We start from the raw sequence: 12,945 nt of genomic DNA, 5'->3' as shown, positions 1-12,945 counted from the left end.
CTGATGTATATGACATTAATGCTGTATATGACATCACTGCTGTATATGACATCACTTCTGCAGTTCTTGTCTCCACGACCATAGAAATCAAAATAATTTTATCATATTTCCATGCCCACAACTGTCCCATGTGACCTCACTGCTGTGGTGGATTGTGGGTGCTTATGCCTGTCAGCGAGTCTGTTTGACTCTGTAAGCCCCATCCCTCCCTTGGGGTTCATGAGAAGAACAGGGAGGGCTTGTTGGTCATCTTCCCACTCCCTGTCTGTTCCCCCTTGCCCTCTGTCTCTTTCCCCTTCTCTTTCGCTCATTTCCTCCCTCCCACGGCTCTAGGGTGTTGTCAGGCCCTCTATCGTTGCAAAGCAGAATGATGTTTTATTTCTTCTTCTCCTCCCGATTTAACGTTGAAAAACCCCAACCTCACTGAGTGACTCATTTAAATAATAGTTGCTTTTCAGCTGTATCGAGTTACTTTTTCCCTCTCTTCTCCCCCTCTTCTTCTTCCGTTCACTGTATGAAGGCCATTTTTAAATGAGGGCCTTTCTCAGAGGAGAGAGGGAGTAAGGGAGAGAGAAAGCAAGAGGAGAGTGAGAAGGAGGGAAAGAGAGGGAACTTGAGAGGGAGATGGTTGAAGAGTTGGAAGAAAGAATTTGAAGAGCCCTATAATTTGGTCTTGATCTTCACGACCATGACAGACAAATGACTCAATATGAGTTTGCGGCAGGCACGCAGGCAGCCCGTCAGCTCCAAGCACACAGCAGCCAGCTGGGCTGGTCGGAGGGGCTGGCCCGGGATCAGTTTTGAGTTTTTAGGTGGGGCTCCTCTTTCTATGTTACAACAGGAATATGCCAGTCATACTTACCAAACCGGTCCCACTCTGGGCTTGCAGCTGTGAGAGAAAGAGGGAGGAAGAGAGAGAGAAAGAGAGAGAGAGAGAGAGAGAGAGAGAGAGAGAGAGAGAGAGAGAGAGAGAGAGAGAGAGAGAGAGAGAGAGAGAGAGAGAGAGAGAGAGAGAGAGAGAGAGAGAGAGAGAGAGAGAGAGAGAGAGAGAGAGAGAGAGAGAGAGAGAGAGAGAGAGAGAGAGCACGAGAGCAACAGAGCGAGCTGGGGCGATATACAGTGTGGGTAAAGACACAGAGAAAGGGAGCATGTAGCTAGCCCCCTCCCACCCCTTGAGTCGATCAGATCTGTGCTTCATGACTGGACCTCTGTTACTCTGCTGCTCTGTTCTGCTGCTCCGCCAAGCCATGCATTGTCCCCTAGCCTACTGCACTCTACTTGTTGCTCCGGCTCTGAGAGAGGCGAACACAGTAAGCAGTGCAGTTACGGACCATTTCCTCTGAAACACTTGGACTGTCCGTGGCTCTACTATCGCGGTGAGTACTTGTATTTTGTTTGTGAGGTTCCTTCATTTCATTTTCCGGGAAGATTTTCTCTGTTCTTTTATTTATTTGTATTGTGAACGATTTCAATGTTTTGTGAAAGAGAAGTCACCAGAGTTTAATTACTCTGAAAATTTGTCTTGAAACAGACAGAGAAATTGTAGCTTTAGACAGGGGTTTCATGGCGAATGTAACTGATTTCAGAGTGGGTTGGCATGGGAGAGCTGGTGTGTTAACTGAAACTCTGTGAAGCATGCCTCTGCATTCTGACTGACTGATGCTGCTGAGTCACGATGCTAGCTGATCCTCACTGCACGGCCTCATGCTGGGTGTGTGTGTGCCTCCTGGTGCTTGCCTGTCTGTGTGTGAATGTGTGTCTGTTTGTATTTATATGTGTTTGTGTTTGGCTCCACTAGCCACAATTAGCCCTTTGCTCCTTGGTGCTCCAGTACATGACAGTGTGAGCGGTGGCTCAGATCTCTTCTCTGGAGCCAGACAGGCAGAGAGATGGATGAAGAGAGAGAGAGGGATGAAGAGAGAGAGAGGGATGAATGGATCAGGCTTTATTACTATTTATCGTCGGCCTTTTCCTGAGCCATTGACCGAGAACAAAAGCCTCACACCAAGCCAAATAAAGAACCCTGCTAAATATCAATGCATTCAGCCTCACGGCTGTTTATTGATCTCTTCTTCCCCCGGACAAGCACACACACAGACAACACAGAAACAAGCACACACGTACACGGCCAGTCCTTGTTCAGTGTGTGTTTAGAGGCGAGGGGATTTGACAAAGATCTATGTTGCTGAGGGAGTGTAGAGCTCTATCTTTTATTTCTCTCTCTCCCCTCCCTTCCTGTCCGGGCCTCTGGGGTCGACATCTGGAGCAGCAGCCAGCTAACAAGAACCAAGGGAACAGAGGGAGTGAGGAGAATGAGTGATAGAGGAGGGGAAGTAGGTATGGAGCCAAGGGCCTCCCAGGGTACCTCCCCTAGAAGGCCTGCTGTTTTGTTTTGTATTGTTCATGTGCTTGGACTTTCTTAGTACATGGATGAAGCTATCCACAGGCGGCGGCGGTGGAGGGGGGGGGGTCAGTTGGGTTTCTATAGCTCAAGGCCAAAATTTTACAAAAAAAAGTTGAGTAAAATCATTCCAATGCAGCGGCTGCCATCCTGCACATCTTTCTCTCACTTTAAGAAAGCAGAGAGTAGTGACAGTGCCAAAAAGTTTGCTTTGCCAGTCGGCCGTTTAGGCAGTGTGCCGATTGCTTTGAATTTTATGTCGCCATTTGAACTCGGCCAGCTGTTTTATGCACTGGTTACTTCCTCATTGATGATGTCGGCATCCAATAGGCTCTTCCCCTGAAGTAAATTGAATAAAATGTGAATGTGCCAAAATCTGCTATATAATTACTTGTGCCTATACACAAATCCATACAATTGTTGTGGATATTCTTACACAGGGACACTCGAAGTCAATCTCAATGTGAATAATTGTTTTTTGTTAACGCACTGGAGAGGTTCCAACCAACTCAATGCACACGTATCAATCAGGCGCTCTGTTTGGGGCAGTCCCGGCAGTTCTCTTATATGCGGCTATACACAGACATCATATAATTGCATGATTTAGCAGAGTTCATTCATCATTAACGTTTTGTTTCATTCATGTGACCTTGAAACTGAGATATCTTTCATTCTCGTTCTCATGTTTCGTCAGTCACTGAATTTGGCTTATAGAACAGCACATGAACAGAACACAGAGATGATTTATAAGAAAAGCACTAACATTAAAATTCCCACCACATGATCATTCATAATAGTACACCAGGGAGCATGATTTGAAAAATTAACTCTGGATTGTTTTAAGCATGAAATGTAGGGCAGCGCACGCAGCAAGAAGCCTACCAAATAGCTGATTGTTGAGTTGAAAAGCAGTTAGGCCATGTGTACTGAAAAAAATATAGAAATTACAACAAGCAACAATTTCAAAGATTTTGCTGAGTTACAGTTCATATAAGGAAATCAGTCAATGGAAAACTAAACTAATTAGGCCCTAATCTACGGATTTCACCACATGACTGGGCAAGGGTGCAACCATGGCCCACCCATTTGGCAACTAGGCCCACCCACTGCGGAGCCAGGCCCAACCAATCAGAATGAATTTTTCCCACAAATGGGCTTTATTTCAGACAGACATTTGTGCGTATCGAACATTTTCTGGTCTTCCTGGGCTCATGAAACGTGGTACGAACACTTTATATGTTGCATTTACATTTTTGTTGAGTATATTACATTGAGTTCATGTCAACACAATTTTTTTCACGTGAGGAGAATAACATGTTTTCACCCCATATGTGAAAATCTCACTTTCACGTGTGGAATTCCAAGTTCGCGTGTGAAAATGCAACTCTCACGAGGGACCGCAGGACCGCATTGAAACGTTCAATCGTGAAAATCGAATGTGCAGTTTTGTAACTTTTGTGAAATATGTGAAAATCTAAATAACATGTGGATTTGCAAGTTTTACACGTGGGCCTGAAACAGTGTCATCCCCACATTTGAAAAGGCGATGTTATTAACATGTTGCATCAGCAATTTCCATTCTGTAAAAAGGTAACTTAGCCTACCTGAGTATAATAATTCAAGTGCGTTAAAAATAATAATGTCTTATTTCTGAGCCATCCATTGCCGTCCTCCACGGTATTGCATTGATATACATGTGTACTTAGCACTACCACTAGGGAGAGGCCTTCGGAGTGTTCCTGCTGCAGGCCAGCGCCTCACTTCTTCGTACGTTTGTCCGTGATCGTTGGAAGAAGGCCAGTGAAAAGAACAGAGAAGCTCGCTCTCCTTGTCTCCTCTGTTTACTGGTTTGTACGCATGGTTACATTTTCAAAATGTAGAAATAACATGTTTAACTAAACTGTGTTGAAGTTCTGGTAATTGTGATGTATAATATAATTGTTTTGACTGAGTGAAAAGCAAGTGATATTTTCTCAGTTAGTACATTAGCGTAGCCAACTTTTGTATGCAAGTTAATGAGAACAAGATGGTGTATCAGATTGTTTTTTATTTACGTTATAAATGTTGGGGCTCTGAAATTGTTTTCTTTCTACAAATGAGGGTTTATATGTGTGTTTCCATGTGTACATATGAACCACGCTAATTATATGTATTTTCAAAGTTTACTTTTGCTGAAATTTGTATCTAATGGTCGCATGTTAATTGCTAACATGGCCAAAACTATGTGGACACCCGTTCAAATTAGTGGATTCGGCTATGTCAGTCACACCCACTGCTGACAGGTGTATAAAATTGAGCACAGAGCCATGAAATCTCCATAGACAAACATTGGCAGTAGAATGTCCTTACTGAAGAGCTCAGTGACTTTCAACATGGCACGTCATAAGATGCCACCTTTCCAACAAGTATTTTCGTCAAATTTCTGCCCTGCTAGAGCTGCCCCGGTCAACTGTAAGTGCTGTTATTGTGAAGGGGAAACGTCTAGGAACAACAACGGCTCAGCAGTAAGGTGCTAGGCCACACAAGCTCACAGAAAGGGACCACCAAATGCTGAAGCGCGTAGCGCGTAAAAATTGTCTGTCCTCGGTTGCAACACTCACTACCGAGTTCCAAACTGCCTCTGGAAGCAACATCAGCACAAGATCTGTTGGGTTTCCATAGTCGAGCAGCCGCACACAAGCCTAAGATCACCATATGCAATGCCAAGCGTAGGCTGGAGTGTTGTAAAGCTTGCCGCCATTGGACTTTGGAGCAGGAAACACATTGTCTGGAGTGATGAGGAGTGATGAGTCACACCATCTGCCAGTCCAACGGATGAATCTGGGTTTGGCGGATGCCAGGAGAATGCTACAGTACCTTCCCCAATGCATAGTGTGAACTGTAAAGTTTGGTGGAGGAGGAATAAGGGTCTGGGACTGTTTTTCATGGTTTTGGCTAGGCCCCTTAGTTCCAGTGAAGGGAAATCTTAACACTACAGCATACAATGACATTCTAGATGGTAATATGCTTTCAACTTTGTGGCAACAGTTTGGGGAAGGCCCTTCTCTGTTTCAGCATGACAATACGCCCATGCACAAAGCGAGGTCCATACAGAAATGTTTTGTCGAGAACTTGACTGGCCTGCACAGAGCCCTGACCTCAACTCCATGGGAGAATTGTAACGCCGACTGCGAGCCAGACCTAATCCTACAACATCTGTGCACAACCTCAGTAATGCTCTTGTGCCTGAATGGAAGCAAATCCCTGCGGCAATGTTACAACATCTAGTGGAAAGCCTTCGCAGAAGAGCGGAGGCTGTTATAGCAGCAAAGGGGGGACCAACTACATATTAATGCCCATGATTTTAAGATTTTCAAAGAGCAAAGTGTCCACATACCTTTGGTCATTTAGAGTATGTCAAGTGTTCATAACAGAGGAGATGTTTTTGTTTCTGTTTCCGTGGTTACGCCAGTCTGACCGTACAGCTCCACCTTTGGCCATGTAGTGTACTTTTCTACAAAGAGATAGAAAAGACTCTGTCAGAGTCAATCAGTTAACTTGAGTTAACTATTTGCAATTTTAAGTGCACAATTTTAAGTGCACAATAATGTGTTGTTGTTATGATGAATTGCATTGTCTGAAAGTGTTCACTAGATACATCCAACATGCATAATCTTTACAGAGAGAAATGTATAATACATATACTACACATTGGAAGAGAGACCCAGTGTCGGCGTGCTTGGTCTAATGGTCCCACTGGTTACAAAAGAAAGCACACGTGAAAGTTTCAATGTGTGAAATGTCAGGAAACCAAATCTGAGTCGTGAAAAATCCATGTAAGACATCAAACGTGTCTGAAAACCCGGTCTGACTTGTGAAAATGTCATGTGTTTTTGCCACGTGAAAAATGAACATGCTAAACGTCACACGTGTCTGAAAACCACCATCTGACTCGTGAAAAATGTATACAAATTCCGCATTTTTCACACGTGTTTTTTTACGTAACTTTTCCCCCCCAAAAAATGTAAGGGAAGTGACGGGATTTCAAACAGAATGGAATCTATTAATGAATAGATAGGGATTCCAGTGTAGAGCCTGGGTGCTGTATTCAAAGCTTCGTCTCTCTAATACTGTGCTCTGTGCCAGGCAGCCCAGCTCTGTTTAACCAGTGCTATAAAGTACTTAACTAAATACTTAACTCATTTTTGGGGGGTATCTGTACTTTACTTTCCTATTTATATTTTTGACAACTTACTTTTACTTCACTACATTCCTAAAGAAAATGATGTACTTTTTACTCCATACATTTTCCCTGACACCCAAAAGTACTCGATACATTTTGAATGCTTAGCAGGACATAAAAAGTGTCAAATTCACACACTTATCAAGTGAACATCCCTGGTTATGCCTACTGCCTCTGATCTGACGGACGCACTTAACACATGTGCTTCGTTTGTCAATTATATCTGAGTGTTGGAGTGTTCCCTGGCTATCCATAAATAAAAAATATCTAAATAAATAAAATAGCTATATAATGGCTTATACTTTTACTTTTGATACTTAAGAATATTTTAAACCAAAATCTTTTAGACTTTTACTCAAGTAGTATTTCACTGGGTGACTTTCAGTTTTAAGATATCTTTACTTTTACTCAAGTAGTATTTCACTGGGTGACTTTCAGTTTTAAGATATCTTTACTTTTACTCAAGTATGACAATTGGGTACTTTTTCCACCACTGTGTATAACTATATACCCGCTGATCTGTGCCAGGCCAGGGCACATCCCCACCGCCCCACACTACCAACAGGGGGAGGATGGATGACATCACCAGCTGTCACGTTTGGCGTGTCCTGCCTGGACATCCAGATTTACAGAGGAAGTGAGAAAACCTTCATAACATCTGCTGCAGCCTTACTGCTCCACAACACCACTAATCATGTCACTACACATCTGATCCCCCGCTCCTGTCTGTGGAGGAGGATGAGTGGGAGGAAGGGGCGGGAGGGGTTGAGACACCGAACACCATCCCTCATTACCTTGACACCCACACTGGGGTTGTCTAATAATGTATCTTAATATGGCGTTGGGCCACCAAGAGCCACCAGAACAGCTTCAATGTGCCTTGGCATTAGATTCTGCAAGTGTCTGGAACTCTATTGGAGGGATGCGACACCATTCTTCCATGAGAAATGTCATAATTGGGTGTTTTGTTGATGGTGGTGGAAAACAATGTCTCAGGTGCCGCTCCAGAATGTCCCATAACTGTTCAATTGGGTAGAGGTCTGGTGACTGACACACACACACACTCAGACACACACACGCCTTTTACACCTCCTATGCTCCTTAGATGTCTTTCAAAGTAACTGAGATCTCTTCTTCTAGCCATGGAAGCCAAAATAATGGGCAACTGGGTATTTTTATACATGACCCTAAGCATGATGGGATGTTAATTAATTAACTCATCTGTTTTCAATATACTGTATCCCTCATTTACTCAAGTGTTTCTTTTATTTTGGCAATTAACTTCACATATGTTACCCGCTTCTTCTCTCGATCGTTCTGCTTCCGCTTTGAGAGAGAGATTGAAATCGAATTGATATCTCACACTCCCTCTCTCTCTCTTTCTCTCTTTGAAGTGCAGCTGGTGGACCTCTCGCTCAGCCCAATGTGTCTGTGTGTGTGTGTATATAAATGTGTAGTGCTTTGAGGTCAATATTTTTCTCAGGCACAGTTTTAGGCTGATGTGAAGTCAGAATGTAGACTGTGCTGTCATATGGAGTAACATTTTCCTGCAATTCTCTGATGATGTCATTGCTGATCTCAACTCAGTTTTTCTCTTGGTTTACCATGTCAACTCTTATATGAAGGTCTAACTGTTACTAGGTCAGTATGGCTCTCAAGTATTGAAACATTTCTGTGTCTTTGTTACTGAGATGTATGACTCTTCAGTACTCTAACTACTGATCTGAGGTCAGTATGACTGACATTGTCATGTATAGAGGTTGTTTAGGTCAGCGGTCACTCTGTCCATAGCGACACCCTGGCATTATACAGTATGATGTCATGGATGAAGTTACTGATCTAAATAAGGTCAGTTCTCTATTAATTGGTTAAGGACTTGGGGAGGGTAAGCTGGTAAGCAGTTCATCAGGGTAACTTCTACCCAGATCATTGTTCCTCTTGGCCACTGCAAGAAGTGGCAGCGAGCAGATTGCAGTGTGTTGGTGTAGAGTTAGCTTGATTACCAGTCTGTTTCTAGTCTCTTGCCAAGTTCTTATGGAATTATCATGCCATGTTTGGCATGACAAGGCTGTTGTACAGTCTCTGGGGAATAAGGCTCTCTTTTGTTGTTGCCAGTGCAATAAAAGCTATTCAGTAATGAGCTCAGCCCCCAAAATCCCATAATGACAGCTATGGAACGAACTGGCAACACTGTGCCATGGCCACGGCAATGGTTAGAACACAAAACACAACCTGATAGAGAACACACATGTAGCTTTCAGTTTCTTTCTTTTCTCCCCAATTTCATGGTATCCAATTGGTAGTTACAGTCTTGTCTCACCGCTGCAACTCGGGAGAGGCGAAGGTCGAGAGCCATGCGTCCTCCAAAACACAGCCCAACCAAGCCACACTGCTTCTTGACACAATGCCAGCTCAACCCAGAAGCCAACCACACCAATATGTCAGAGGAAACACCGTACACCTGAAGACCGTGTCAGCATGCATGCGCCCGGCTCCTCACAGGAGTCGCTAGAGTGCGACAAACCCTCCCCTACATGCATATGGACAACTTTATACTAGTATTGTAAACATAAATACAGTCCACATCATTTAATTTCCAATATGAAATGCTACATCTCTCAAGGGCATTTTTCGAAAATCAAATCAAATCGAATTTTATTTGTCACATACACATGGTTAGCAGATGTTAATGCGAGTGTAGCGAAATGCTTGTGCTTCTAGTTCCGACAATGCAGTGATAACCAACAAGTAATCTAACTAACAATTCCAAAACTACTGTCTTATACACAGTGTAAGGGGATAAAGAATATGTACATAAGGATATATGAATGAGTGATGGTACAGAGCAGCATACAGTAGATGGTATCGAGTACAGTATATACATATGAGATGAGTATGTAGACAAAGTAAACAAAGTGGCATAGTTAAAGTGGCTAGTGATACATGTATTACATAAGGATGCAGTCGATGATGTAGAGTACAGTATATACGTATGCATATGAGATGAATAATGTAGGGTAAGTAACATTATATAAGGTAGCATTGTTTAAAGTGGCTAGTGATATATTTACATCATTTCCCATCAATTCCCATTATTAAAGTGGCTGGAGTTGGGTCAGTGTCAATGACAGTGTGTTGGCAGCAGCCACTCAATGTTAGTGGTGGCTGTTTAACAGTCTGATGGCCTTGAGATAGAAGCTGTTTTTCAGTCTCTCGGTCCCAGCTTTGATGCACCTGTACTGACCTCGCCTTCTGGATGATAGCGGGGTGAACAGGCAGTGGTTCGGGTGGTTGATGTCCTTGATGATCTTTATGGCCTTCCTGTAACATCGGGTGGTGTAGGTGTCCTGGAGGGCAGGTAGTTTGCCCCGGTGATGCGTTGTGCAGACCTCACTACCCTCTGGAGAGCCTTACGGTTGAGGGCGGAGCAGTTGCCGTACCAGGCGGTGATACAGCCCGCCAGGATGCTCTCGATTGTGCATCTGTAGAAGTTTGTGAGTGCTTTTGGTGACAAGCCAAAGTTTCTTCAGCCTCCTGAGGTTGAAGAGGCGCTGCTGCGCCTTCTTCACAACGCTGTCAGTGTGAGTGGACCAATTCAGTTTGTCTGTGATGTGTATGCCGAGGAACTTAAAACTTGCTACCCTCTCCACTACTGTTCCATCGATGTGGATAGGGGGTGTTCCCTCTGCTGTTTCCTGAAGTCCACAATCATCTCCTTAGTTTTGTTGACGTTGAGTGTGAGGTTATTTTCCTGACACCACACTCCGAGGGCCCTCACCTCCTCCCTGTAGGCCGTCTCGTCGTTGTTGGTAATCAAGCCTACCACTGTTGTGTCGTCCGCAAACTTGATGATTGAGTTGGAGGCGTGCGTGGCCACGCAGTCGTGGGTGAACAGGGAGTACAGGAGAGGGCTCAGAACGCACCCTTGTGGGGCCCTCGTGTTGAGGATCAGCGGGGAGGAGATGTTGTTGCCTACCCTCACCACAATAAAAGATTAATATTTTATTTAGTAAATTACAAACAAGCAAAAAGTGAATACTGGCACTGGAGGCTTACAGGTGGTGATAAAACTGAAGGCGGCACACCAAAGGACCAATAAATAGTACTAATGGAAGTCCAGTACCCAGTTGCACAGGGCGGGTTCGAGACCCAGGGTCTCGAGCTTGATGACGAGCTTGGAGGGTACTATGGTGTTGAATGCCGAGCTGTAGTCGATGAACAGCATTCTCACATAGGTATTCCTCTTGTCCAGGTGGGTTAGGGCAGTGTGCAGTGTGGTTGAGATTGCATCGTCTGTGGACCTATTTGGGCGGTAAGCAAATTGGAGTGGGTCTAGGGTGTCAGGTAGGGTGGAGGTGATATGGTCCTTGACTAGTCTCTCAAAGCACTTCATGATGACGGAAGTGAGTGCTACGGGGCAGTCGTTTAGCTCAGTTACCTTAGCTTTCTTGGGAACAGGAACAATGGTGGCCCTCTTGAGGGAACAGCAGACTGGTATAGGGATTGATTGAATATGTCCGTAAACACACCGGCCAGCTGGTCTGCGCATGCTCTGAGGGCGCGGCTGGGGATGCCGTCTGGGCCTGCAGACTTGCGAGGGTTAACACGTTTAAATGTCTTACTCACCTCGGCTGCAGTGAAGGAGAGACCGCATGTTTTCGTTGCAGGCCGTGTCAGTGGCACTGTATTGTCCTCAAAGCGGGCAAAAAAGTTATTTAGTCTGCCTGGGAGCAAGACATCCTGGTCCGTGACTGGGCTGGATTTCTTCTTGTAGTCCGTGATTGACTGTAGACCCTGCCACATGCCTCTTGTGTCTGAGCCATTGAATTGAGATTCCGCTTTGTCTCTGTACTGACGCTTAGCTTGTTTAATAGCCTTGCGGAGGGAATAGCTGCACTGTTTGTATTCGGTCATGTTGCCAGACACCTTGCCCTGATTAAAAGCAGTGGTTCGCGCTTTCAGTTTCACGCGAATGCTGCCATCAATCCACGGTTTCTGGTTAGGGAATGTTTTTATTGTTGCTATGGGAACGACATCTTCGACGCACATTCTAATGAACGCACACCGAATCAGCGTATTCGTCAATATTTTTATCTGACGCAATACGAAACATGTCCCAGTCCACGTGATGGAATCATTCTTGGAGTGTGGAGTCAGCTTGGTCTGACCAGCGTTGGACAGACCTCAGCGTGGGAGCCTCTTGTTTGAGTTTCTGTCTGTAGGCAGGGATCAGAAAAATGGAGTCGTGGTCAGCATTTCCGAAAGGGGGGCGGGGCAGGGCCTTATATGCGTCGCGGAAGTTAGAGTAACAATGATCCAAGGTTTTACCACCCCTGGTTGCGCAATCGATATGCTGCTAAAATTTAGGGAGTCATGTTTTCAGATTAGCTTTGTTAAAATCCCCAGCTACAATGAATGCAGCCTCCGGATAAATGGTTTCCAGTTTGCAAAGAGTTAAATAAAGTTCGTTCAGAGCCATCGATGTGTCTGCTTGGAGGGGGATATATACGGCTGTGATTATAATCGAAGAGAATTCTCTTGGAAGATAATGCGGTCTACATTTGATTGTGAGGAATTCTAAATCAGGTGAACAGAAGGATTTGAGTTCCTGTATGTTTCCTTCATCACACCATGTCTCGTTAGTCATGAGGCATACGCCCCGCCACTCTTCTTACCAGAAAGATGTTTGTTTCTGTCGGCGCGATGCGTGGAGAAACCCGTTGGCTGCACCGCATCGGATAGCTTCTTCCCAGTGAGCCATGTTTCCGTGAAGCAGAGAACGTTGCAGTCTCTGATGTCCCTCTGGAATGCCACCCTTGCTCGGATTTCGTCAACCTTGTTGTCAAGAGACTGGACATTGGCAAGAAGAATGCTGGGGAGTGGTGCGCGATGTGCCCTTGTTCGAGTCTGACCAGAAGACCGCCTCGTTTCCCTCTTTTTCGGAGTCGTTTTCTTGGGTCGCTGCATGCGATCCATTCCGTTGTCCTGTTTGTAAGGCAGAACACAGGATCCGCGTCGCGGAAAACATATTCTTGGTCGTACTGATGGTGAGTTGCCGCTGATCTTATATTCAGTAGTTCTTCTCGACTGTATGTAATGAAACCTAAGATGACCTGGTACTAATGTGGTCCTTCTGTAGCTCAGTTGGTAGAGCATGGCGCTAAGACCCATACGTAGAATGTATGCACACATGACTGTAAGTCGCTTTGGATAAAAGCGTCTTGCTAAATGCCATAATTATTATTATTATATTATTAATGTAAGAAATAACACGTAAAAAAAAACAAAAAACTGCATAGTTTCCTAGGAACGCGAAGCGAGG

The 12,945-nt window shown here is 44.6% G+C and overlaps 1 protein-coding gene across 3 annotated transcripts in view; it reads left to right on the top strand.

The window, feature by feature from the left end:
- LOC118398374 (SAM and SH3 domain-containing protein 1) overlaps positions 1–12,945 on the top strand; it is a 328,711-nt gene that overhangs the window by 183,756 nt on the left and 132,010 nt on the right. Inside the window, exon 1 of one of the 3 annotated variants that reach the window (XM_052470653.1) lies at positions 1,041–1,376. The exons of the other annotated variants lie outside the window; for them this stretch is intronic. The gene's annotated coding sequence lies outside the window, so the exon portion shown is untranslated. Of the gene's footprint in view, positions 1–1,040; positions 1,377–12,945 lie in introns of those variants that run through there. 3 annotated transcript variants of the gene reach the window in all.

The sequence above is a fragment of the Oncorhynchus keta genome, chromosome 19, assembly GCF_023373465.1.
Source record: "Oncorhynchus keta strain PuntledgeMale-10-30-2019 chromosome 19, Oket_V2, whole genome shotgun sequence".
Lineage (NCBI taxonomy): Eukaryota > Metazoa > Chordata > Actinopteri > Salmoniformes > Salmonidae > Oncorhynchus > Oncorhynchus keta.
The sequence above is the reverse complement of the archived record's forward strand: the minus strand, read 5'-3'. Positions and strand labels throughout refer to the sequence as shown.